Raw genomic sequence first — 24,823 nt, 5'->3', positions numbered from 1 at the left:
AACGTTTTTTGTTCCTTATGGTGTCCTGTAGTAGAGAAGACTCTGAAAAGGCCCAAGAAAAATTTATTTTTTGAGTTTCAACCCAAATAAGGATGGGTGGACATGGGTGGAGATGGGTGGAGATGCCAGTGTGAATTTTTTTGAAGAGTAGCCCATAACTCTTGCCCTGTTGGGAATAGCCCAACACAATAGTAACGTTTTTTGTTCCTTATGGTGTCCTGTAGTAGGGAAGACCACAAAAAGTCCTGAGAAAAATTTATTTTTTGAGTTTCAACCCAAATAAGGATGGGTGGACATGGGTGGAGATGGGTGGAGATGCCAGTGTGAATTTTTTTGAAGAGTAGCCCATAACTCTTGCCCTGTTGGAAATAGCCCAACACAATATTAACGTTTTTTGTTCCTTATGGTGTCCTGTAGTAGGGAAGACCACAAAAAGTCCTGAGAAAAATTTATTTTTTGAGTTTCAACCCAAATAAGGATGGGTGGACATGGGTGGAGATGGGTGGAGATGCCAGTGTGAATTTTTTTTGAGTAGCCCATAACTCTTGCCCTGTTGGGAATAGCCCAACACAATATTAACGTTTTTTGTTCCTTATGGTGTCCTGTAGTAGAAAAAACCACAAAAAGACCTGAGAAAAATTTATTTTTTGAGTTTCAACCCAAATAAGGATGGGTGGACATGGGTGGAGATGGGTGGAGATGCCAGTGTGAATTTTTTTGAAGAGTAGCCCATAACTCTTGCTCTGTTGGGAATAGCCCAACACAATATTAACGTTTTTTGTTCCTTATGGTGTCCTGTAGTAGGGAAGACCACAAAAAGTCCTGAGAAAAATTTATTTTTTGAGTTTCAACCCAAATAAGGATGGGTGGAGATGGGTGGAGATGCCAGTGTGAATTTTTTTGAAGAGTGGCCCATAACTCTTGCCCTGTTGGGAATAGCCCAACACAATATTAACGTTTTTTGTTCCTTATGGTGTCTTGTAGTAGAAAAAACCACAAAAAGACCTGAGACAAATTTATTTTTTGAGTTTCAACCCAAATAAGGATGGGTGGAGATGGGTGGAGATGCCAGTGTGAATTTTTTTGAAGAGTGGCCCATAACTCTTGCCCTGTTGGGAATAGCCCAACACAATACTAACGTTTTTTGTTCCTTATGGTGTCCTGTAGTAGAGAAGACTCTGAAAAGGCCCAAGAAAAATTTATTTTTTGAGTTTCAACCCAAATAAGGATGGGTGGACATGGGTGGAGATGGGTGGAGATGCCAGTGTGAATTTTTTTGAAGAGTAGCCCATAACTCTTGCCCTGTTGGGAATAGCCCAACACAATATTAACGTTTTTTGTTCCTTATGGTGTCCTGTAGTAGAAAAAACCACAAAAAGACCTGAGAAAAATTTATTTTTTGAGTTTCAACCCAAATAAGGATGGGTGGACATGGGTGGAGATGGGTGGAGATGACAGTGTGAATTTTTTTGAAGAGTAGCCCATAACTCTTGCCCTGTTGGGAATAGCCCAACACAATATTAACGTTTTTTGTTCCTTATGGTGTCCTGTAGTAGAAAAAACCACAAAAAGACCTGAGAAAAATTTATTTTTTGAGTTTCAACCCAAATAAGGATGGGTGGACATGGGTGGAGATGGGTGGAGATGCCAGTGTGAATTTTTTTGAAGAGTAGCCCATAACTCTTGCCCTGTTGGGAATAGCCCAACACAATATTAACGTTTTTTGTTCCTTATGGTGTCCTGTAGTAGAAAAAACCACAAAAAGACCTGAGAAAAATTTATTTTTTGAGTTTCAACCCAAATAAGGATGGGTGGACATGGGTGGAGATGGGTGGAGATGCCAGTGTGAATTTTTTTGAAGAGTAGCCCATAACTCTTGCCCTGTTGGGAATAGCCCAACACAATATTAACGTTTTTTGTTCCTTATGGTGTCCTGTAGTAGAAAAAACCACAAAAAGACCTGAGAAAAATTGATTTTTTGAGTTTCAACCCAAATAAGGATGGGTGGACATGGGTGGAGATGGGTGGAGATGCCAGTATGAATTTTTTTAAAGAGTAGCCCATAACTCTTGCCCTGTTGGGAATAGCCCAACACAATATTAACGTTTTTTGTTCCTTATGGTGTCCTGTAGTAGAAAAAACCACAAAAAGACCTGAGAAAAATTTATTTTTTGAGTTTCAACCCAAATAAGGATGGGTGGACATGGGTGGAGATGGGTGGAGATGCCAGTATGAATTTTTTTGAAGAGTAGCCCATAACTCTTGCCCTGTTGGGAATAGCCCAACACAATATTAACGTTTTTTGTTCCTTATGGTGTCCTGTAGTAGGGAAGACCACAAAAAGACCTGAGAAAAATTTATTTTTTGAGTTTCAACCCAAATAAGGATGGGTGGACATGGGTGGAGATGGGTGGAGATGCCAGTGTGAATTTTTTTGAAGAGTAGCCCATAACTCTTGCCCTGTTGGGAATAGCCCAACACAATATCAACGTTTTTTGTTCCTTATGGTGTCCTGTAGTAGAGAAGACTCTGAAAAGGCCCAAGAAAAATTTATTTTTTGAGTTTCAACCCAAATAAGGATGGGTGGACATGGGTGGAGATGGGTGGAGATGCCAGTGTGAATTTTTTTGAAGAGTAGCCCATAACTCTTGCCCTGTTGGGAATAGCCCAACACAATAGTAACGTTTTTTGTTCCTTATGGTGTCCTGTAGTAGGGAAGACCACAAAAAGTCCTGAGAAAAATTTATTTTTTGAGTTTCAACCCAAATAAGGATGGGTGGACATGGGTGGAGATGGGTGGAGATGCCAGTGTGAATTTTTTTGAAGAGTAGCCCATAACTCTTGCCCTGTTGGAAATAGCCCAACACAATATTAACGTTTTTTGTTCCTTATGGTGTCCTGTAGTAGAAAAAACCACAAAAAGACCTGAGAAAAATTTATTTTTTGAGTTTCAACCCAAATAAGGATGGGTGGACATGGGTGGAGATGGGTGGAGATGACCGTGTGAATTTTTTTGAAGAGTAGCCCATAACTCTTGCCCTGTTGGGAATAGCCCAACACAATATTAACGTTTTTTGTTCCTTATGGTGTCCTGTAGTAGAAAAAACCACAAAAAGACCTGAGAAAAATTTATTTTTTGAGTTTCAACCCAAATAAGGATGGGTGGACATGGGTGGAGATGGGTGGAGATGCCAGTGTGAATTTTTTTGAAGAGTAGCCCATAACTCTTGCCCTGTTGGGAATAGCCCAACACAATATTAACGTTTTTTGTTCCTTATGGTGTCCTGTAGTAGAAAAAACCACAAAAAGACCTGAGAAAAATTTATTTTTTGAGTTTCAACCCAAATAAGGATGGGTGGACATGGGTGGAGATGGGTGGAGATGCCAGTGTGAATTTTTTTGAAGAGTAGCCCATAACTCTTGCCCTGTTGGGAATAGCCCAACACAATATTAACGTTTTTTGTTCCTTATGGTGTCCTGTAGTAGAAAAAACCACAAAAAGACCTGAGAAAAATTTATTTTTTGAGTTTCAACCCAAATAAGGATGGGTGGACATGGGTGGAGATGGGTGGAGATGCCAGTATGAATTTTTTTAAAGAGTAGCCCACAACTCTTGCCCTGTTGGGAATAGCCCAACACAATATTAACGTTTTTTGTTCCTTATGGTGTCCTGTAGTAGAAAAAACCACAAAAAGACCTGAGAAAAATTTATTTTTTGAGTTTCAACCCAAATAAGGATGGGTGGACATGGGTGGAGATGGGTGGAGATGCCAGTATGAATTTTTTTGAAGAGTAGCCCATAACTCTTGCCCTGTTGGGAATAGCCCAACACAATATTAACGTTTTTTGTTCCTTATGGTGTCCTGTAGTAGAAAAAACCACAAAAAGACCTGAGAAAAATTTATTTTTTGAGTTTCAACCCAAATAAGGATGGGTGGACATGGGTGGAGATGGGTGGAGATGCCAGTGTGAATTTTTTTGAAGAGTAGCCCATAACTCTTGCCCTGTTGGGAATAGCCCAACACAATATTAACGTTTTTTGTTCCTTATGGTGTCCTGTAGTAGAGAAGACTCTGAAAAGGCCCAAGAAAAATTTATTTTTTGAGTTTCAACCCAAATAAGGATGGGTGGACATGGGTGGAGATGGGTGGAGATGCCAGTGTGAATTTTTTTGAAGAGTAGCCTATAACTCTTGCCCTGTTGGAAATAGCCCAACACAATATCAACGTTTTTTGTTCCTTATGGTGTCCTGTAGTAGGGAAGACCACAAAAAGTCCTGAGAAAAATTTATTTTTTGAGTTTCAACCCAAATAAGGATGGGTGGACATGGGTGGAGATGGGTGGAGATGCCAGTGTGAATTTTTTTTGAGTAGCTCATAACTCTTGCCCTGTTGGGAATAGCCCAACACAATATTAACGTTTTTTGTTCCTTATGGTGTCCTGTAGTAGAAAAAACCACAAAAAGACCTGAGAAAAATTTATTTTTTGAGTTTCAACCCAAATAAGGATGGGTGGACATGGGTGGAGATGGGTGGAGATGCCAGTGTGAATTTTTTTGAAGAGTAGCCCATAACTCTTGCCCTGTTGGGAATAGCCCAACACAATATTAACGTTTTTTGTTCCTTATGGTGTCCTGTAGTAGAAAAAACCACAAAAAGACCTGAGAAAAATTTATTTTTTGAGTTTCAACCCAAATAAGGATGGGTGGAGATGGGTGGAGATGCCAGTGTGAATTTTTTTGAAGAGTAGCCCATAACTCTTGCCCTGTTGGGAATAGCCCAACACAATATGAACGTTTTTTGTTCCTTATGGTGTCCTGTAGTAGGGAAGACCACAAAAAGTCCTGAGAAAAATTTATTTTTTGAGTTTCAACCCAAATAAGGATGGGTGGAGATGGGTGGAGGTGCCAGTGTGAATTTTTTTGAAGAGTGGCCCATAACTCTTGCCCTGTTGGGAATAGCCCAACACAATATTAACGTTTTTTGTTCCTTATGGTGTCTTGTAGTAGAAAAAACCACAAAAAGACCTGAGAAAAATTTATTTTTTGAGTTTCAACCCAAATAAGGATGGGTGGAGATGGGTGGAGATGCCAGTGTGAATTTTTTTGAAGAGTGGCCCATAACTCTTGCCCTGTTGGGAATAGCCCAACACAATATTAACGTTTTTTGTTCCTTATGGTGTCCTGTAGTAGAGAAGACTCTGAAAAGGCCCAAGAAAAATTTATTTTTTGAGTTTCAACCCAAATAAGGATGGGTGGACATGGGTGGAGATGGGTGGAGATGCCAGTGTGAATTTTTTTGAAGAGTAGCCCATAACTCTTGCCCTGTTGGGAATAGCCCAACACAATATTAACGTTTTTTGTTCCTTATGGTGTCCTGTAGTAGAAAAAACCACAAAAAGACCTGAGAAAAATTTATTTTTTGAGTTTCAACCCAAATAAGGATGGGTGGACATGGGTGGAGATGGGTGGAGATGACAGTGTGAATTTTTTTGAAGAGTAGCCCATAACTCTTGCCCTGTTGGGAATAGCCCAACACAATATTAACGTTTTTTGTTCCTTATGGTGTCCTGTAGTAGAAAAAACCACAAAAAGACCTGAGAAAAATTTATTTTTTGAGTTTCAACCCAAATAAGGATGGGTGGACATGGGTGGAGATGGGTGGAGATGCCAGTGTGAATTTTTTTGAAGAGTAGCCCATAACTCTTGCCCTGTTGGGAATAGCCCAACACAATATTAACGTTTTTTGTTCCTTATGGTGTCCTGTAGTAGAAAAAACCACAAAAAGACCTGAGAAAAATTTATTTTTTGAGTTTCAACCCAAATAAGGATGGGTGGACATGGGTGGAGATGGGTGGAGATGCCAGTGTGAATTTTTTTGAAGAGTAGCCCATAACTCTTGCCCTGTTGGGAATAGCCCAACACAATATTAACGTTTTTTGTTCCTTATGGTGTCCTGTAGTAGAAAAAACCACAAAAAGACCTGAGAAAAATTTATTTTTTGAGTTTCAACCCAAATAAGGATGGGTGGACATGGGTGGAGATGGGTGGAGATGCCAGTATGAATTTTTTTAAAGAGTAGCTCATAACTCTTGCCCTGTTGGGAATAGCCCAACACAATATTAACGTTTTTTGTTCCTTATGGTGTCCTGTAGTAGAAAAAACCACAAAAAGACCTGAGAAAAATTTATTTTTTGAGTTTCAACCCAAATAAGGATGGGTGGACATGGGTGGAGATGGGTGGAGATGCCAGTATGAATTTTTTTGAAGAGTAGCCCATAACTCTTGCCCTGTTGGGAATAGCCCAACACAATATTAACGTTTTTTGTTCCTTATGGTGTCCTGTAGTAGGGAAGACCACAAAAAGACCTGAGAAAAATTTATTTTTTGAGTTTCAACCCAAATAAGGATGGGTGGACATGGGTGGAGATGGGTGGAGATGCCAGTGTGAATTTTTTTGAAGAGTAGCCCATAACTCTTGCCCTGTTGGGAATAGCCCAACACAATATTAACGTTTTTTGTTCCTTATGGTGTCCTGTAGTAGAGAAGACTCTGAAAAGGCCCAAGAAAAATTTATTTTTTGAGTTTCAACCCAAATAAGGATGGGTGGACATGGGTGGAGATGGGTGGAGATGCCAGTGTGAATTTTTTTGAAGAGTAGCCCATAACTCTTGCCCTGTTGGGAATAGCCCAACACAATAGTAACGTTTTTTGTTCCTTATGGTGTCCTGTAGTAGGGAAGACCACAAAAAGTCCTGAGAAAAATTTATTTTTTGAGTTTCAACCCAAATAAGGATGGGTGGACATGGGTGGAGATGGGTGGAGATGCCAGTGTGAATTTTTTTGAAGAGTAGCCCATAACTCTTGCCCTGTTGGAAATAGCCCAACACAATATTAACGTTTTTTGTTCCTTATGGTGTCCTGTAGTAGAAAAAACCACAAAAAGACCTGAGAAAAATTTATTTTTTGAGTTTCAACCCAAATAAGGATGGGTGGACATGGGTGGAGATGGGTGGAGATGACAGTGTGAATTTTTTTGAAGAGTAGCCCATAACTCTTGCCCTGTTGGGAATAGCCCAACACAATATTAACGTTTTTTGTTCCTTATGGTGTCCTGTAGTAGAAAAAACCACAAAAAGACCTGAGAAAAATTTATTTTTTGAGTTTCAACCCAAATAAGGATGGGTGGACATGGGTGGAGATGGGTGGAGATGCCAGTGTGAATTTTTTTGAAGAGTAGCCCATAACTCTTGCCCTGTTGGGAATAGCCCAACACAATATTAACGTTTTTTGTTCCTTATGGTGTCCTGTAGTAGAAAAAACCACAAAAAGACCTGAGAAAAATTTATTTTTTGAGTTTCAACCCAAATAAGGATGGGTGGACATGGGTGGAGATGGGTGGAGATGCCAGTGTGAATTTTTTTGAAGAGTAGCCCATAACTCTTGCCCTGTTGGGAATAGCCCAACACAATATTAACGTTTTTTGTTCCTTATGGTGTCCTGTAGTAGAAAAAACCACAAAAAGACCTGAGAAAAATTTATTTTTTGAGTTTCAACCCAAATAAGGATGGGTGGACATGGGTGGAGATGGGTGGAGATGCCAGTATGAATTTTTTTAAAGAGTAGCCCATAACTCTTGCCCTGTTGGGAATAGCCCAACACAATATTAACGTTTTTTGTTCCTTATGGTGTCCTGTAGTAGAAAAAACCACAAAAAGACCTGAGAAAAATTTATTTTTTGAGTTTCAACCCAAATAAGGATGGGTGGACATGGGTGGAGATGGGTGGAGATGCCAGTATGAATTTTTTTGAAGAGTAGCCCATAACTCTTGCCCTGTTGGGAATAGCCCAACACAATATTAACGTTTTTTGTTCCTTATGGTGTCCTGTAGTAGGGAAGACCACAAAAAGACCTGAGAAAAATTTATTTTTTGAGTTTCAACCCAAATAAGGATGGGTGGACATGGGTGGAGATGGGTGGAGATGCCAGTGTGAATTTTTTTGAAGAGTAGCCCATAACTCTTGCCCTGTTGGGAATAGCCCAACACAATATTAACGTTTTTTGTTCCTTATGGTGTCCTGTAGTAGAGAAGACTCTGAAAAGGCCCAAGAAAAATTTATTTTTTGAGTTTCAACCCAAATAAGGATGGGTGGACATGGCTGGAGATGGGTGGAGATGCCAGTGTGAATTTTTTTGAAGAGTAGCCCATAACTCTTGCCCTGTTGGGAATAGCCCAACACAATAGTAACGTTTTTTGTTCCTTATGGTGTCCTGTAGTAGGGAAGACCACAAAAAGTCCTGAAAAAAATTTATTTTTTGAGTTTCAACCCAAATAAGGATGGGTGGACATGGGTGGAGATGGGTGGAGATGCCAGTGTGAATTTTTTTGAAGAGTAGCCCATAACTCTTGCCCTGTTGGAAATAGCCCAACACAATATTAACGTTTTTTGTTCCTTATGGTGTCCTGTAGTAGGGAAGACCACAAAAAGTCCTGAGAAAAATTTATTTTTTGAGTTTCAACCCAAATAAGGATGGGTGGACATGGGTGGAGATGGGTGGAGATGCCAGTGTGAATTTTTTTTGAGTAGCTCATAACTCTTGCCCTGTTGGGAATAGCCCAACACAATATTAACGTTTTTCGTTCCTTATGGTGTCCTGTAGTAGAAAAAACCACAAAAAGACCTGAGAAAAATTTATTTTTTGAGTTTCAACCCAAATAAGGATGGGTGGACATGGGTGGAGATGGGTGGAGATGCCAGTGTGAATTTTTTTGAAGAGTAGCCCATAACTCTTGCCCTGTTGGGAATAGCCCAACACAATATTAACGTTTTTTGTTCCTTATGGTGTCCTGTAGTAGAAAAAACCACAAAAAGACCTGAGAAAAATTTATTTTTTGAGTTTCAACCCAAATAAGGATGGGTGGACATGGGTGGAGATGGGTGGAGATGCCAGTGTGAATTTTTTTGAAGAGTAGCCCATAACTCTTGCCCTGTTGGGAATAGCCCAACACAATATGAACGTTTTTTGTTCCTTATGGTGTCCTGTAGTAGGGAAGACCACAAAAAGTCCTGAGAAAAATTTATTTTTTGAGTTTCAACCCAAATAAGGATGGGTGGAGATGGGTGGAGATGCCAGTGTGAATTTTTTTGAAGAGTGGCCCATAACTCTTGCCCTGTTGGGAATAGCCCAACACAATATTAACGTTTTTTGTTCCTTATGGTGTCTTGTAGTAGAAAAAACCACAAAAAGACCTGAGATAAATTTATTTTTTGAGTTTCAACCCAAATAAGGATGGGTGGAGATGGGTGGAGATGCCAGTGTGAATTTTTTTGAAGAGTGGCCCATAACTCTTGCCCTGTTGGGAATAGCCCAACACAATATTAACGTTTTTTGTTCCTTATGGTGTCCTGTAGTAGAGAAGACTCTGAAAAGGCCCAAGAAAAATTTATTTTTTGAGTTTCAACCCAAATAAGGATGGGTGGACATGGGTGGAGATGGGTGGAGATGCCAGTGTGAATTTTTTTGAAGAGTAGCCCATAACTCTTGCCCTGTTGGGAATAGCCCAACACAATATTAACGTTTTTTGTTCCTTATGGTGTCCTGTAGTAAAAAAAACCACAAAAAGACCTGAGAAAAATTTATTTTTTGAGTTTCAACCCAAATAAGGATGGGTGGACATGGGTGGAGATGGGTGGAGATGACAGTGTGAATTTTTTTGAAGAGTAGCCCATAACTCTTGCCCTGTTGGGAATAGCCCAACACAATATTAACGTTTTTTGTTCCTTATGGTGTCCTGTAGTAGAAAAAACCACAAAAAGACCTGAGAAAAATTTATTTTTTGAGTTTCAACCCAAATAAGGATGGGTGGACATGGGTGGAGATGGGTGGAGATGCCAGTGTGAATTTTTTTGAAGAGTAGCCCATAACTCTTGCCCTGTTGGGAATAGCCCAACACAATATTGACGTTTTTTGTTCCTTATGGTGTCCTGTAGTAGAAAAAACCACAAAAAGACCTGAGAAAAATTTATTTTTTGAGTTTCAACCCAAATAAGGATGGGTGGACATGGGTGGAGATGGGTGGAGATGCCAGTGTGAATTTTTTTGAAGAGTAGCCCATAACTCTTGCCCTGTTGGGAATAGCCCAACACAATATTAACGTTTTTTGTTCCTTATGGTGTCCTGTAGTAGAAAAAACCACAAAAAGACCTGAGAAAAATTTATTTTTTGAGTTTCAACCCAAATAAGGATGGGTGGACATGGGTGGAGATGGGTGGAGATGCCAGTATGAATTTTTTTAAAGAGTAGCCCATAACTCTTGCCCTGTTGGGAATAGCCCAACACAATATTAACGTTTTTTGTTCCTTATGGTGTCCTGTAGTAGAAAAAACCACAAAAAGACCTGAGAAAAATTTATTTTTTGAGTTTCAACCCAAATAAGGATGGGTGGACATGGGTGGAGATGGGTGGAGATGCCAGTGTGAATTTTTTTGAAGAGTAGCCCATAACTCTTGCCCTGTTGGGAATAGCCCAACACAATATGAACGTTTTTTGTTCCTTATGGTGTCCTGTAGTAGGGAAGACCACAAAAAGTCCTGAGAAAAATTTATTTTTTGAGTTTCAACCCAAATAAGGATGGGTGGAGATGGGTGGAGATGCCAGTGTGAATTTTTTTGAAGAGTGGCCCATAACTCTTGCCCTGTTGGGAATAGCCCAACACAATATTAACGTTTTTTGTTCCTTATGGTGTCTTGTAGTAGAAAAAACCACGAAAAGACCTGAGAAAAATTTATTTTTTGAGTTTCAACCCAAATAAGGATGGGTGGAGATGGGTGGAGATGCCAGTGTGAATTTTTTTGAAGAGTGGCCCATAACTCTTGCCCTGTTGGGAATAGCCCAACACAATATTAACGTTTTTTGTTCCTTATGGAGTCCTGTAGTAGAGAAGACTCTGAAAAGGCCCAAGAAAAATTCATTTTTTGAGTTTCAACCCAAATAAGGATGGGTGGACATGGGTGGAGATGGGTGGAGATGCCAGTGTGAATTTTTTTGAAGAGTAGCCCATAACTCTTGCCCTGTTGGGAATAGCCCAACACAATATTAACGTTTTTTGTCCCTTATGGTGTCCTGTAGTAGAAAAAACCACAAAAAGACCTGAGAAAAATTTATTTTTTGAGTTTCAACCCAAATAAGGATGGGTGGACATGGGTGGAGATGGGTGGAGATGACAGTGTGAATTTTTTTGAAGAGTAGCCCATAACTCTTGCCCTGTTGGGAATAGCCCAACACAATATCAACGTTTTTTGTTCCTTATGGTGTCCTGTAGTAGAAAAAACCACAAAAAGACCTGAGAAAAATTTATTTTTTGAGTTTCAACCCAAATAAGGATGGGTGGACATGGGTGGAGATGGGTGGAGATGCCAGTGTGAATTTTTTTTGAGTAGCCCATAACTCTTGCCCTGTTGGGAATAGCCCAACACAATATTAACGTTTTTTGTTCCTTATGGTGTCCTGTAGTAGAAAAAACCACAAAAAGACCTGAGAAAAATTTATTTTTTGAGTTTCAACCCAAATAAGGATGGGTGGACATGGGTGGAGATGGGTGGAGATGCCAGTGTGAATTTTTTTGAAGAGTAGCCCATAACTCTTGCCCTGTTGGGAATAGCCCAACACAATATGAACGTTTTTTGTTCCTTATGGTGTCCTGTAGTAGGGAAGACCACAAAAAGTCCTGAGAAAAATTTATTTTTTGAGTTTCAACCCAAATAAGGATGGGTGGAGATGGGTGGAGATGCCAGTGTGAATTTTTTTGAAGAGTGGCCCATAACTCTTGCCCTGTTGGTAATAGCCCAACACAATATTAACGTTTTTTGTTCCTTATGGTGTCTTGTACTAGGGAAGACCACAAAAAGACCTGAGAAAAATTTATTTTTTGAGTTTCAACCCAAATAAGGATGGGTGGACATGGGTGGAGATGGGTGGAGATGCCAGTGTGAATTTTTTTGAAGAGTAGCCCATAACTCTTGCCCTGTTGGAAATAGCCCAACACAATATTAACGTTTATTGTTCCTTATGGTGTCCTGTAGTAGGGAAGACCACAAAAAGTCCTGAGAAAAATTTATTTTTTGAGTTTCAACCCAAATAAGGATGGGTGGACATGGGTGGAGATGGGTGGAGATGCCAGTGTGAATTTTTTTTGAGTAGCCCATAACTCTTGCCCTGTTGGGAATAGCCCAACACAATATTAACGTTTTTTGTTCCTTATGGTGTCCTGTAGTAGAAAAAACCACAAAAAGACCTGAGAAAAATTTATTTTTTGAGTTTCAACCCAAATAAGGATGGGTGGACATGGGTGGAGATGCCAGTGTGAATTTTTTTGAAGAGTGGCCCATAACTCTTGCCCTGTTGGGAATAGCCCAACACAATATTAACGTTTTTTGTTCCTTATGGTGTCTTGTACTAGGGAAGACCACAAAAAGACCTGAGAAAAATTTATTTTTTGAGTTTCAACCCAAATAAGGATGGGTGGACATGGGTGGAGATGGGTGGAGATGCCAGTGTGAATTTTTTTGAAGAGTGGCCCATAACTCTTGCCCTGTTGGGAATAGCCCAACACAATATTAACGTTTTTTGTTCCTTATGGTGTCCTGTAGTAGAGAAGACTCTGAAAAGGCCCAAGAAAAATTTATTTTTTGAGTTTCAACCCAAATAAGGATGGGTGGACATGGGTGGAGATGGGTGGAGATGCCAGTGTGAATTTTTTTGAAGAGTAGCCCATAACTCTTGCCCTGTTGGGAATAGCCCAACACAATAGTAACGTTTTTTGTTCCTTATGGTGTCCTGTAGTAGGGAAGACCACAAAAAGTCCTGAGAAAAATTTATTTTTTGAGTTTCAACCCAAATAAGGATGGGTGGACATGGGTGGAGATGGGTGGAGATGCCAGTGTGAATTTTTTTGAAGAGTAGCCCATAACTCTTGCCCTGTTGTAAATAGCCCAACACAATATTAACGTTTTTTGTTCCTTATGGTGTCCTGTAGTAGGGAAGACCACAAAAAGTCCTGAGAAAAATTTATTTTTTGAGTTTCAACCCAAATAAGGATGGGTGGACATGGGTGGAGATCGGTGGAGATGCCAGTGTGAATTTTTTTTGAGTAGCCCATAACTCTTGCCCTGTTGGGAATAGCCCAACACAATATTAACGTTTTTTGTTCCTTATGGTGTCCTGTAGTAGAAAAAACCACAAAAAGACCTGAGAAAAATTTATTTTTTGAGTTTCAACCCAAATAAGGATGGGTGAACATGGGTGGAGATGGGTGGAGATGCCAGTGTGAATTTTTTTGAAGAGTAGCCCATAACTCTTGCCCTGTTGGGAATAGCCCAACACAATAGTAACGTTTTTTGTTCCTTATGGTGTCCTGTAGTAGAAAAAACCACAAAAAGACCTGAGAAAAATTTATTTTTTGAGTTTCAACCCAAATAAGGATGGGTGGACATGGGTGGAGATGGGTGGAGATGCCAGTGTGAATTTTTTTGAAGAGTAGCCCATAACTCTTGCCCTGTTGGGAATAGCCCAACACAATATGAACGTTTTTTGTTCCTTATGGTGTCCTGTAGTAGGGAAGACCACAAAAAGTCCTGAGAAAAATTTATTTTTTGAGTTTCAACCCAAATAAGGATGGGTGGAGATGAGTGGAGATGCCAGTGTGAATTTTTTTGAAGAGTGGCCCATAACTCTTGCCCTGTTGGGAATAGCCCAACACAATATTAACGTTTTTTGTTCCTTATGGTGTCTTGTAGTAGAAAAAACCACAAAAAGACCTGAGAAAAATTTATTTTTTGAGTTTCAACCCAAATAAGGATGGGTGGAGATGGGTGGAGATGCCAGTGTGAATTTTTTTGAAGAGTGGCCCATAACTCTTGCCCTGTTGGGAATAGCCCAACACAATATTAACGTTTTTTGTTCCTTATGGTGTCCTGTAGTAGAGAAGACTCTGAAAAGGCCCAAGAAAAATTTATTTTTTGAGTTTCAACCCAAATAAGGATGGGTGGACATGGGTGGAGATGGGTGGAGATGCCAGTGTGAATTTTTTTGAAGAGTAGCCCATAACTCTTGCCCTGTTGGGAATAGCCCAACACAATATTAACGTTTTTTGTTCCTTATGGTGTCCTGTAGTAGAAAAAACCACAAAAAGACCTGAGAAAAATTTATTTTTTGAGTTTCAACCCAAATAAGGATGGGTGGACATGGGTGGAGATGGGTGGAGATGACAGTGTGAATTTTTTTGAAGAGTAGCCCATAACTCTTGCCCTGTTGGGAATAGCCCAACACAATATTAACGTTTTTTGTTCCTTATGGTGTCCTGTAGTAGAAAAAACCACAAAAAGACCTGAGAAAAATTTATTCTTGAGTTTCAACCCAAATAAGGATGGGTGGACATGGGTGGAGATGGGTGGAGATGCCAGTGTGAATTTTTTTGAAGAGTAGCCCATAACTCTTGCCCTGTTGGGAATAGCCCAACACAATATTAACGTTTTTTGTTCCTTATGGTGTCCTGTAGTAGAAAAAACCACAAAAAGACCTGAGAAAAATTTATTTTTTGAGTTTCAACCCAAATAAGGATGGGTGGACATGGGTGGAGATGGGTGGAGATGCCAGTGTGAATTTTTTTGAAGAGTAGCCCATAACTCTTGCCCTGTTGGGAATAGCCCAACACAATATTAACGTTTTTTGTTCCTTATGGTGTCCTGTAGTAGAAAAAACCACAAAAAGACCTGAGAAAAATTTATTTTTTGAGTTTCAACCCAAATAAGGATGGGTGGACATGGGTGGAGATGGGTGAAGATGCCAGTATGAATTTTTTTAAAGAGTAGCCCATAACTCTTGCCCTGTTGAGAATAGCCCAACACAATATTAACGTTTTTTGTTCCTTATGGTGTCCTGTAGTAGAAAAAACCACAAAAAGACCTGAGAAAAATTTATTTTTTGAGTTTCAACCCAAATAAGGATGGGTGGACATGGGTGGAGATGGGTGGAGATGCCAGTATGAATTTTTTTGAAGAGTAGCCCATAACTCTTGCCCTGTTGGGAATAGCCCAACACAATATTAACGTTTTTTGTTCCTTATGGTGTCCTGTAGTAGGGATGACCACAAAAAGACCTGAGAAAAATTTATTTTTTGAGTTTCAACCCAAATAAGGATGGGTGGACATGGGTGGAGATGGGTGGAGATGCCAGTGTGAATTTTTTTGAAGAGTAGCCCATAACTCTTGCCCTGTTGGGAATAGCCCAACACAATATTAACGTTTTTTGTTCCTTAAGGTGTCCTGTAGTAGAAAAAACCACAAAAAGACCTGAGAAAAATTTATTTTTTGAGTTTCAACCCAAATAAGGATGGGTGGACATGGGTGGAGATGGGTGGAGATGCCAGTATGAATTTTTTTGAAGAGTAGCCCATAACTCTTGCCCTGTTGGGAATAGCCCAACACAATATTAACGTTTTTTGTTCCTTATGGTGTCCTGTAGTAGGGAAGACCACAAAAAGACCTGAGAAAAATTTATTTTTTGAGTTTCAACCCAAATAAGGATGGGTGGACATGGGTGGAGATGGGTGGAGATGCCAGTGTGAATTTTTTTGAAGAGTAGCCCATAACTCTTGCCCTGTTGGGAATAGCCCAACACAATATTAACGTTTTTTGTTCCTTAAGGTGTCCTGTAGTAGAAAAAACCACAAAAAGACCTGAGAAAAATTTATTTTTTGAGTTTCAACCCAAATAAGGATGGGTGGACATGGGTGGAGATGGGTGGAGATGCCAGTGTGAATTTTTTTGAAGAGTAGCCCATAACTCTTGCCCTGTTGGGAATAGCCCAACACAATATTAACGTTTTTTGTTCCTTATGGTGTCCTGTAGTAGAAAAAACCACAAAAAGACCTGAGAAAAATTTATTTTTTGAGTTTCAACCCAAATAAGGATGGGTGGAGATCGGTGGAGATGCCAGTGTGAATTTTTTTGAAGAGTAGCCTATAACTCTTGCCCTGTTAGGAATAGCCCAACACAATATTAACGTTTTTTGTTCCTTATGGTGTCCTGTAGTAGAAAAAACCACAAAAAGACCTGAGAAAAATTTATTTTTTGAGTTTCAACCCAAATAAGGATGGGTGGAGATGGGTGGAGATGCCAGTGTGAATTTTTTTGAAGAGTGGCCCATAACTCTTGCCCTGTTGGGAATAGCCCAACACAATATTAACGTTTTTTGTTCCTTATGGTGTCCTGTAGTAGAAAAAACCACAAAAAGACCTGAGAAAAATTTATTTTTTGAGTTTCAACCCAAATAAGGATGGGTGGACATGGGTGGAGATGGGTGAAGATGCCAGTATGAATTTTTTTACAGAGTAGCCCATAACTCTTGCCCTGTTGAGAATAGCCCAACACAATATTAACGTTTTTTGTTCCTTATGGTGTCCTGTAGTAGAAAAAACCACAAAAAGACCTGAGAAAAATTTATTTTTTGAGTTTCAACCCAAATAAGGATGGGTGGACATGGGTGGAGATGGGTGGAGATGCCAGTATGAATTTTTTTGAAGAGTAGCCCATAACTCTTGCCCTGTTGGGAATAGCCCAACACAATATTAACGTTTTTTGTTCCTTATGGTGTCCTGTAGTAGGGATGACCACAAAAAGACCTGAGAAAAATTTATTTTTTGAGTTTCAACCCAAATAAGGATGGGTGGACATGGGTGGAGATGGGTGGAGATGCCAGTGTGAATTTTTTTGAAGAGTAGCCCATAACTCTTGCCCTGTTGGGAATAGCCCAACACAATATTAACGTTTTTTGTTCCTTAAGGTGTCCTGTAGTAGAAAAAACCACAAAAAGACCTGAGAAAAATTTATTTTTTGAGTTTCAACCCAAATAAGGATGGGTGGACATGGGTGGAGATGGGTGGAGATGCCAGTATGAATTTTTTTGAAGAGTAGCCCATAACTCTTGCCCTGTTGGGAATAGCCCAACACAATATTAACGTTTTTTGTTCCTTATGGTGTCCTGTAGTAGGGAAGACCACAAAAAGACCTGAGAAAAATTTATTTTTTGAGTTTCAACCCAAATAAGGATGGGTGGACATGGGTGGAGATGGGTGGAGATGCCAGTGTGAATTTTTTTGAAGAGTAGCCCATAACTCTTGCCCTGTTGGGAATAGCCCAACACAATATTAACGTTTTTTGTTCCTTAAGGTGTCCTGTAGTAGAAAAAACCACAAAAAGACCTGAGAAAAATTTATTTTTTGAGTTTCAACCCAAATAAGGATGGGTGGACATGGGTGGAGATGGGTGGAGATGCCAGTGTGAATTTTTTTGAAGAGTAGCCCATAACTCTTGCCCTGTTGGGAATAGCCCAACACAATATTAACGTTTTTTGTTCCTTATGGTGTCCTGTAGTAGAAAAAACCACAAAAAGACCTGAGAAAAATTTATTTTTTGAGTTTCAACCCAAATAAGGATGGGTGGAGATCGGTGGAGATGCCAGTGTGAATTTTTTTGAAGAGTAGCCTATAACTCTTGCCCTGTTAGGAATAGCCCAACACAATATTAACGTTTTTTGTTCCTTATGGTGTCCTGTAGTAGAAAAAACCACAAAAAGACCTGAGAAAAATTTATTTTTTGAGTTTCAACCCAAATAAGGATGGGTGGAGATGGGTGGAGATGCCAGTGTGAATTTTTTTGAAGAGTGGCCCATAACTCTTGCCCTGTTGGGAATAGCCCAACACAATATTAACGTTTTTTGTTCCTTATGGTGTCCTGTAGTAGGGAAGACCACAAAAAGTCCTGAGAAAAATTTATTTTTTGAGTTTCAACCCAAATAAGGATGGGTGGAGATGGGTGGAGATGCCAGTGTGAATTTTTTTGAAGAGTGGCCCATAACTCTTGCCCTGTTGGGAATAGCCCAACACAATATTAACGTTTTTTGTTCCTTATGGTGTCCTGTAGTAGAAAAAACCACAAAAAGACCTGAGAAAAATTTATTTTTTGAGTTTCAACCCAAATAAGGATGGGTGAACATGGGTGGAGATGGGTGGAGATGCCAGTGTGAATTTTTTTGAAGAGTAGCCCATAACTCTTGCCCTGTTGGGAATAGCCCAACACAATAGTAACGTTTTTTGTTCCTTATGGTGTCCTGTAGTAGAAAAAACCACAAAAAGACCTGAGAAAAATTTATTTTTTGAGTTTCAACCCAAATAAGGATGGGTGGACATGGGTGGAGATGGGTGGAGATGCCAGTGTGAATTTTTTTGAAGAGTAGCCCATAACTCTTGCCCTGTTGGGAATAGCCCAACACAATATGAACGTTTTTTGTTCCTTATGGTGTCCTGTAGTAGGGAAGACCACAAAAAGTCCTGAGAAAAATTTATTTTTTGAGTTTCAACCCAAATAAGGATGGGTGGAGATGAGTGGAGATGCCAGTGTGAATTTTTTTGAAGAGTGGCCCATAACTCTTGCCCTGTTGGGAATAGCCCAACACAATATTAACGTTTTTTGTTCCTTATGGTGTCTTGTAGTAGAAAAAACCACAAAAAGACCTGAGAAAAATTTATTTTTTGAGTTTCAACCCAAATAAGGATGGGTGGAGATGGGTGGAGATGCCAGTGTGAATTTTTTTGAAGAGTGGCCCATAACTCTTGCCCTGTTGGGAATAGCCCAACACAATATTAACGTTTTTTGTTCCTTATGGTGTCCTGTAGTAGAGAAGACTCTGAAAAGGCCCAAGAAAAATTTATTTTTTGAGTTTCAACCCAAATAAGGATGGGTGGACATGGGTGGAGATGGGTGGAGATGCCAGTGTGAATTTTTTTGAAGAGTAGCCCATAACTCTTGCCCTGTTGGGAATAGCCCAACACAATATTAACGTTTTTTGTTCCTTATGGTGTCCTGTAGTAGAAAAAACCACAAAAAGACCTGAGAAAAATTTATTTTTTGAGTTTCAACCCAAATAAGGATGGGTGGACATGGGTGGAGATGGGTGGAGATGACAGTGTGAATTTTTTTGAAGAGTAGCCCATAACTCTTGCCCTGTTGGGAATAGCCCAACACAATATTAACGTTTTTTGTTCCTTATGGTGTCCTGTAGTAGAAAAAACCACAAAAAGACCTGAGAAAAATTTATTCTTGAGTTTCAACCCAAATAAGGATGGGTGGACATGGGTGGAGATGGGTGGAGATGCCAGTGTGAATTTTTTTGAAGAGTAGCCCATAACTCTTGCCCTGTTGGGAATAGCCCAACACAATATTAACGTTTTTTGTTCCTTATGGTGTCCTGTAGTAGAAAAAACCACAAAAAGACCTGAGAAAAATTTATTTTTTGAGTTTCAACCCAAATAAGGATGGGTGGACATGGGTGGAGATGGGTGGAGATGCCAGTGTGAATTTTTTTGAAGAGTAGCCCATAACTCTTGCCCTGTTGGGAATAGCCCAACACAATATTAACGTTTTTTGTTCCTTATGGTGTCCTGTAGTAGAAAAAACCACAAAAAGACCTGAGAAAAATTTATTTTTTGAGTTTCAACCCAAATAAGGATGGGTGGACATGGGTGGAGATGGGTGAAGATGCCAGTATGAATTTTTTTAAAGAGTAGCCCATAACTCTTGCCCTGTTGAGAATAGCCCAACACAATATTAACGTTTTTTGTTCCTTATGGTGTCCTGTAGTAGAAAAAACCACAAAAAGACCTGAGAAAAATTTATTTTTTGAGTTTCAACCCAAATAAGGATGGGTGGACATGGGTGGAGATGGGTGGAGATGCCAGTATGAATTTTTTTGAAGAGTAGCCCATAACTCTTGCCCTGTTGGGAATAGCCCAACACAATATTAACGTTTTTTGTTCCTTATGGTGTCCTGTAGTAGGGATGACCACAAAAAGACCTGAGAAAAATTTATTTTTTGAGTTTCAACCCAAATAAGGATGGGTGGACATGGGTGGAGATGGGTGGAGATGCCAGTGTGAATTTTTTTGAAGAGTAGCCCATAACTCTTGCCCTGTTGGGAATAGCCCAACACAATATTAACGTTTTTTGTTCCTTAAGGTGTCCTGTAGTAGAAAAAACCACAAAAAGACCTGAGAAAAATTTATTTTTTGAGTTTCAACCCAAATAAGGATGGGTGGACATGGGTGGAGATGGGTGGAGATGCCAGTATGAATTTTTTTGAAGAGTAGCCCATAACTCTTGCCCTGTTGGGAATAGCCCAACACAATATTAACGTTTTTTGTTCCTTATGGTGTCCTGTAGTAGGGAAGACCACAAAAAGACCTGAGAAAAATTTATTTTTTGAGTTTCAACCCAAATAAGGATGGGTGGACATGGGTGGAGATGGGTGGAGATGCCAGTGTGAATTTTTTTGAAGAGTAGCCCATAACTCTTGCCCTGTTGGGAATAGCCCAACACAATATTAACGTTTTTTGTTCCTTAAGGTGTCCTGTAGTAGAAAAAACCACAAAAAGACCTGAGAAAAATTTATTTTTTGAGTTTCAACCCAAATAAGGATGGGTGGACATGGGTGGAGATGGGTGGAGATGCCAGTGTGAATTTTTTTGAAGAGTAGCCCATAACTCTTGCCCTGTTGGGAATAGCCCAACACAATATTAACGTTTTTTGTTCCTTATGGTGTCCTGTAGTAGAAAAAACCACAAAAAGACCTGAGAAAAATTTATTTTTTGAGTTTCAACCCAAATAAGGATGGGTGGAGATCGGTGGAGATGCCAGTGTGAATTTTTTTGAAGAGTAGCCTATAACTCTTGCCCTGTTAGGAATAGCCCAACACAATATTAACGTTTTTTGTTCCTTATGGTGTCCTGTAGTAGAAAAAACCACAAAAAGACCTGAGAAAAATTTATTTTTTGAGTTTCAACCCAAATAAGGATGGGTGGAGATGGGTGGAGATGCCAGTGTGAATTTTTTTGAAGAGTGGCCCATAACTCTTGCCCTGTTGGGAATAGCCCAACACAATATTAACGTTTTTTGTTCCTTATGGTGTCCTGTAGTAGGGAAGACCACAAAAAGTCCTGAGAAAAATTTATTTTTTGAGTTTCAACCCAAATAAGGATGGGTGGAGATGGGTGGAGATGCCAGTGTGAATTTTTTTGAAGAGTGGCCCATAACTCTTGCCCTGTTGGGAATAGCCCAACACAATATTAACGTTTTTTGTTCCTTATGGTGTCCTGTACTAGGGAAGACCACAAAAAGACCTGAGAAAAATTTATTTTTTGAGTTTCAACCCAAATAAGGATGGCCGGACATGGGTGGAGATGGGTGGAGATGCCAGTGTGAATTTTTTTGAAGAGTAGCCCATAACTCTTGCCCTGTTGGGAATAGCCCAACACAATATTAACGTTTTTTGTTCCTTATGGTGTCCTGTAGTAGAGAAGACTCTGAAAAGGCCCAAGAAAAATTTATTTTTTGAGTTTCAACCCAAATAAGGATGGGTGGACATGGGTGGAGATGGGTGGAGATGCCAGTGTGAATTTTTTTGAAGAGTAGCCCATAACTCTTGCCCTGTTGGGAATAGCCCAAAACAATAGTAACGTTTTTTGTTCCTTATGGTGTCCTGTAGTAGGGAAGACCACAAAAAGTCCTGAGAAAAATTTATTTTTTGAGTTTCAACCCAAATAAGGATGGGTGGACATGGGTGGAGATGGGTGGAGATGCCAGTGTGAATTTTTTTGAAGAGTAGCCCATAACTCTTGCCCTGTTGGAAATAGCCCAACACAATATTAACGTTTTTTGTTCCTTATGGTGTCCTGTAGTAGGGAAGACCACAAAAAGTCCTGAGAAAAATTTATTTTTTGAGTTTCAACCCAAATAAGGATGGGTGGACATGGGTGGAGATGGGTGGAGATGCCAGTGTGAATTTTTTTTGAGTAGCCCATAACTCTTGCCCTGTTGGGAATAGCCCAACACAATACTAACGTTTTTTGTTCCTTATGGTGTCCTGTAGTAGAAAAAACCACAAAAAGACCTGAGAAAAATTTATTTTTTGAGTTTCAACCCAAATAAGGATGGGTGGACATGGGTGGAGATGGGTGGAGATGCCAGTGTGAATTTTTTTGAAGAGTAGCCCATAACTCTTGCCCTGTTGGGAATAGCCCAACACAATATGAACGTTTTTTGTTCCTTATGGTGTCCTGTAGTAGGGAAGACCACAAAAAGTCCTGAGAAAAATTTATTTTTTGAGTTTCAACCCAAATAAGGATGGGTGGAGATGGGTGGAGATGCCAGTGTGAATTTTTTTGAAGAGTGGCCCATAACTCTTGCCCTGTTGGTAATAGCCCAACACAATATTAACGTTTTTTGTTCCTTATGGTGTCTTGTACTAGGGAAGACCACAAAAAGACCTGAGAAAAATTTATTTTTTGAGTTTCAACCCAAATAAGGATGGGTGGACATGGGTGGAGATGGGTGGAGATGCCAGTGTGAATTTTTTTGAAGAGTAGCCCATAACTCTTGCCCTGTTGGAAATAGCCCAACACAATATTAACGTTTTTTGTTCCTTATGGTGTCCTGTAGTAGGGAAGACCACAAAAAGTCCTGAGAAAAATTTATTTTTTGAGTTTCAACCCAAATAAGGATGGGTGGACATGGGTGGAGATGGGTGGAGATGCCAGTGTGAATTTTTTTTGAGTAGCCCATAACTCTTGCCCTGTTGGGAATAGCCCAACACAATATTAACGTTTTTTGTTCCTTATGGTGTCCTGTAGTAGAAAAAACCACAAAAAGACCTGAGAAAAATTTATTTTTTGAGTTTCAACCCAAATAAGGATGGGTGGACATGGGTGGAGATGCCAGTGTGAATTTTTTTGAAGAGTGGCCCATAACTCTTGCCCTGTTGGGAATAGCCCAACACAATATTAACGTTTTTTGTTCCTTATGGTGTCTTGTACTAGGGAAGACCACAAAAAGACCTGAGAAAAATTTATTTTTTGAGTTTCAACCCAAATAAGGATGGGTGGACATGGGTGGAGATGGGTGGAGATGCCAGTGTGAATTTTTTTGAAGAGTGGCCCATAACTCTTGCCCTGTTGGGAATAGCCCAACACAATATTAACGTTTTTTGTTCCTTATGGTGTCCTGTAGTAGAGAAGACTCTGAAAAGGCCCAAGAAAAATTTATTTTTTGAGTTTCAACCCAAATAAGGATGGGTGGACATGGGTGGAAATGGGTGGAGATGCCAGTGTGAATTTTTTTGAAGAGTAGCCCATAACTCTTGCCCTGTTGGGAATAGCCCAACACAATAGTAACGTTTTTTGTTCCTTATGGTGTCCTGTAGTAGGGAAGACCACAAAAAGTCCTGAGAAAAATTTATTTTTTGAGTTTCAACCCAAATAAGGATGGGTGGACATGGGTGGAGATGGGTGGAGATGCCAGTGTGAATTTTTTTGAAGAGTAGCCCATAACTCTTGCCCTGTTGGAAATAGCCCAACACAATATTAACGTTTTTTGTTCCTTATGGTGTCCTGTAGTAGGGAAGACCACAAAAAGTCCTGAGAAAAATTTATTTTTTGAGTTTCAACCCAAATAAGGATGGGTGGACATGGGTGGAGATGGGTGGAGATGCCAGTGTGAATTTTTTTTGAGTAGCCCATAACTCTTGCCCTGTTGGGAATAGCCCAACACAATATTAACGTTTTTTGTTCCTTATGGTGTCCTGTAGTAGAAAAAACCACAAAAAGACCTGAGAAAAATTTATTTTTTGAGTTTCAACCCAAATAAGGATGGGTGAACATGGGTGGAGATGGGTGGAGATGCCAGTGTGAATTTTTTTGAAGAGTAGCCCATAACTCTTGCCCTGTTGGGAATAGCCCAACACAATAGTAACGTTTTTTGTTCCTTATGGTGTCCTGTAGTAGAAAAAACCACAAAAAGACCTGAGAAAAATTTATTTTTTGAGTTTCAACCCAAATAAGGATGGGTGGACATGGGTGGAGATGGGTGGAGATGCCAGTGTGAATTTTTTTGAAGAGTAGCCCATAACTCTTGCCCTGTTGGGAATAGCCCAACACAATATGAACGTTTTTTGTTCCTTATGGTGTCCTGTAGTAGGGAAGACCACAAAAAGTCCTGAGAAAAATTTATTTTTTGAGTTTCAACCCAAATAAGGATGGGTGGAGATGAGTGGAGATGCCAGTGTGAATTTTTTTGAAGAGTGGCCCATAACTCTTGCCCTGTTGGGAATAGCCCAACACAATATTAACGTTTTTTGTTCCTTATGGTGTCTTGTAGTAGAAAAAACCACAAAAAGACCTGAGAAAAATTTATTTTTTGAGTTTCAACCCAAATAAGGATGGGTGGAGATGGGTGGAGATGCCAGTGTGAATTTTTTTGAAGAGTGGCCCATAACTCTTGCCCTGTTGGGAATAGCCCAACACAATATTAACGTTTTTTGTTCCTTATGGTGTCCTGTAGTAGAGAAGACTCTGAAAAGGCCCAAGAAAAATTTATTTTTTGAGTTTCAACCCAAATAAGGATGGGTGGACATGGGTGGAGATGGGTGGAGATGCCAGTGTGAATTTTTTTGAAGAGTAGCCCATAACTCTTGCCCTGTTGGGAATAGCCCAACACAATATTAACGTTTTTTGTTCATATGGTGTCCTGTAGTAGAAAAAACCACAAAAAGACCTGAGAAAAATTTATTTTTTGAGTTTCAACCCAAATAAGGATGGGTGGAGATAGGTGGAGATGCCAGTGTGAATTTTTTTGAAGAGTAGCCTATAACTCTTGCCCTGTTGGGAATAGCCCAACACAATATTAACGTTTTTTGTTCCTTATGGTGTCCTGTAGTAG

Source organism: Microplitis mediator, chromosome 1 (assembly GCF_029852145.1).
Source record: "Microplitis mediator isolate UGA2020A chromosome 1, iyMicMedi2.1, whole genome shotgun sequence".
NCBI lineage: Eukaryota > Metazoa > Arthropoda > Insecta > Hymenoptera > Braconidae > Microplitis > Microplitis mediator.
This window is presented reverse-complemented; position numbering follows the sequence as displayed.